The sequence below is a fragment of the Gavialis gangeticus genome, unplaced genomic scaffold (genome assembly GCF_001723915.1).
Source record: "Gavialis gangeticus isolate Ggan-Ray unplaced genomic scaffold, GavGan_comp1, whole genome shotgun sequence".
Taxonomy (NCBI): domain Eukaryota; kingdom Metazoa; phylum Chordata; order Crocodylia; family Gavialidae; genus Gavialis; species Gavialis gangeticus.
Genome location: NW_017729032.1, coordinates 175,270,642 through 175,274,684, shown reverse-complemented (window position 1 = coordinate 175,274,684; position 4,043 = coordinate 175,270,642).

The following is a 4,043-nucleotide window of genomic DNA, read 5'->3' as shown; positions in this document are numbered from 1 at the left end:
TGGCAGGGGTCCCCCCATGGTCTCCTCCCCCCTCCTCCAGCTTCCCCTCCTCCACCTCCTACTTATGAGCTCCAAGTTTGGCTCCAGCTCCCTGCTGCAGTGGGTGGGGACTGCCAAAATCATCGAAGTTCTCTGAATATTTTCTGAATCGATTCAGAAAGCTTCAAATTGATTCAAACCTTTTTATTGATCCACTGATTTGATTCAGATTTGGAGATTTGGCCACCAAATCAGGCCGAATCTCCTCCGAATTGAATCGGCACCCAAAGCTTCACACAGCCCTAATCTACATGTGAATATGAATGTGCAGCAATATACTCTGGTGCATATTGCGCTAGAGTTTATTGCTTCTAGGTATCATGTTTATATGTGCACCTGGGACACAGCATGTTGAGCTGGACTGGAGCAGTCCCAGCTACCAGAAGGCCTGGGGGGGCGGTCTTGTGGCTGGGCACAAGGGTGCTCCAGTCCAGGGTTTGCCAGTAGGCAGCCCCGGCACTGAAGTGTCCTCATGCCCTAACCAGCCTTGTCAGCATCTACACATGCATTGCTGTGCACTAAAGAACTTTGCAGTAGGCTGCTGTGTTTACAAGTACTAATGTATGGCCAAGTTTACAAGTACTAACTTGTGGCACAGTCAATTAGTTTACGGTAGTCTAATAGAGCTGCATGTGTAGATGCTGAGACTTTACTGTGGAGATAAGTTTCATGTAGATATGCTGTGTCTCAGGCGTATTTGTTCTGGTAGGTAAAAATAGGTCATTGAACTATTAGGTTCTGTGAAATATAGCACAATCTGTAAGCAGCTTCTGCTACAGCATTTTGCAAAAGAGGGCATGGGTCCTACTTTGAGACTTGTGTCCTATTAGTTAATGGCTTTTTGCTGAGACACTGGGTTCACTTTCCCAGAAGAGGAAAACTAAATGCTTACAGGTTGGATGCCTGAGTAACCATGAAGGAACCCTGATCACAAATGAGACCTTGGGTGCTACTTCAATACAGATAATAAACATGAAATAGTATAGCAAATAGAAAATCTCAACAAATCTATTTGAAGACTGGTGAGTTTGCTTTGAGAACAGGAACAACATACATGGCACAGTTTGTAACACATGCTCATTGTTATGATTTAATTACACCTATGGGAGAACTGGTCTCTTTCATGTAAGTCAGAAGAAAGCAGCTCCAAGATTTTTGGAGTGATCTAAGCAATGCTAATTCTCTCATAGCTAGAGACGAAAGAAACTCATTCGGTTATGTAGCCCAGTGGAGGTCAGCCTTTTTGTCAGATGTGCCACAGGTTCGCCCTATGCACTCCCTGAGTACTACAGAGATCACCTTCCCCTGCCCAAACTATTGCTCTGCTTTCTGCTCCCTGCCTTATTTGCCACTGTGCTAACTGTCCTCTCCCCACACTGGAGAGTTTTTCACTAGCTAAATTAGTTATATCCCTTCATATCATTCTGAACAATTGTTCTCCTTATTGCTTGGTGTTTCTATCCTTGGATACTTAGAAATTGATATGCCCACTTTACCGGATATTTTTCTTCCAATCTGTACCTGTGTATGTAAATTATTTTAATGTTTCTTCATGCAACAACTACCTCAGTCTATCATAGTATAGTTTCATTCTGAATCTCCTTTACTGAAAAAAGAGGCAAGAATTTAATATGTAAATGGTTGTTCTAGAGGCTTGCTTAAATAAGGAAATAGGATTTAAATGACTGTAATCTTGGAAATCCCATACTCTCCTCAAATATATCTTCATTTATTTATCACTATTCTGAAGTTAAGAAGCTGGCCACCAAATATTGTTAATGACTAAAAGTTGTTATTCATAGTACGGAAAAAATCCTAGCATTGCAGTTTCACGGTTTTTACGTTTCTGTGCTTGTGAATTTGAGTCGCATATGTATTAGCAAACAATTTACTATTGTTGAACTATATAGGAACATTTTCTGCAATACAGAACTTAAAATATTTTAGTGAATTGTAGTTAAATGAGTTGATGAATTCAGGTATTACCTCTGTGTTATGGCAGATAAATATAATCTATAGAAATAATGTAAGGAAGATGAAGAAAATATGGTACCTCAAGCCATCTCAATAGTCACCCATTTTCAGTAACTACTGACTTTTACTTCTTCATGACATATTATCCTGAATATCACTTAATACAAGGAGAAACACACAGTCCCATGTCATGTCCCATCATACTGATAACCCACCAACTGCGAATCAAAATCCATAAATTCTTAAATAAGCCATCACCACTTTGGAGAAGCAGTTATGGGTTAATGTGTGTCAGTCATTATCAGAAGATTCAGGGCCTGTGCCAGTATAAAGAACTGAGCCTCAGCCCTTGCTGTCATGTCAGTAACTCCTGAATTAATGGACACCTGAGATCATGATGATTCATTGAGGAACACTAATAGCATGAATAACAGTACAGCATATTGCTAGGGTTGGACATGTAGTGCTGGTTATCAGTATTCTTGCAGCTCAGGGAGAACCACATTGATACACAAACATCCAGGAAGGGGATAAAAGGAGAACATTTAACAACTATTTATTCCATTTTAAACAATCTCTAGTCTTCTAAAACATTTCATATTTTATTGTGAAGAAATATCTTTCAAGAAACACATAAGCACTTTATTGTTTAGAGACGTGTGGCTCATTGGTGAAACTGTATTAATAACTTCTTTTTAATCACTAAGGGACAATACACATGGTACTGCATACAAACAACTGAGCTGTGTTTCCTACAACAGATTAAAAATTAGGAAGGGAGTTTAGACAGGTTTTATTTAATGCATATTATGTGCAGCCCTAGACAGACTGGAATAGAACCTTCTGCTCTGCTGGGTAATCAAATATTCAGAGTACAGGACTTTACTATTATTGTCTGTCATCTAAATACACATACAAATATAAAAATGCTAAGCATAAATCCTTATGATATGCAGCTAGTGTACTGAATATGCATTCAAGCTGCTTTAGAACTCTAAAATATTCAGATAATATTTAGACTGTCATTGCACCTATTCAAGTGCTGATCTGGCTCAATGTGATGTGGTCTTGGGTGCACATGTAAACACTGTGCCCATGAGCAATAAACTCTGGTGTGAACTGTGCTGAAGTTTTATTGTGTCACAGTAGTATCACATGTAGATGTGCCCAGTGAGTAGGTATGTCAAGTGACTCATTAAAAATGGGCTCTCTCTATCAAAATATATTTTGCAGAAAACAATTGAAATTTTTAGTTTTTCCAATAAAACTTTGAAATGAACAATTTTAATAACTCCTTTCTCCATCCCCCCGCCCCCGATTTTTGGAAATAATTGGAAAAGCCCCCATTCTCTTTTTCCCCCTTTGTTTTGTTTTGCTTTATCAAGTTCCCCTAATGGATAAACAAGGAAAAATCAACAAATACGAAAATCTGGGACAAACATCAATTTAATTTAAATTAATTGAAAAAAAAATTGCTACATTTCTTCAAGGGGCAAAAAGAAATTTTAAATGACATTCCATTCCCCCTCCCCACAGTTAATCAAAACTAGAACTACTGAAAATATGCTTCATAAAATAAAAATCTTTATTTTTCAAAAATGGTCATGAAATAAGCCAATATTTTGGCCGATTCTAAAACTGAACAAGGAGTTTGGGGGTTCAGGCTTTGCATTGTCTTTAAACTTGTGAGACTACATTTTCCTTCCTTTTTTTCCCCTTCAGAAATTTTGAAGTCACTTTTTGTTCAGAAATGGAATTTTTCAATTTGGAATATGTTTAAATATACCAATATTTATTGTTTTGTTTTTTCACCTTCTTTCCCCTTTTACCATTAAAGGTATTAGAAAGATGCAGTTTAAGGAAGGTAAAATAGGAAAAATAGAAGCCATGGATTTTATTTATTTTGGGGTATTCAGTGGGAAAAAAGGAACAGAAGGAAGCGAGGTAAACAAAACAAATTCACATTTCTAGAAAGATACGGAAAAATTCAGATACCGTAGTAACCACACCCCAAAATGTGCACAGATATC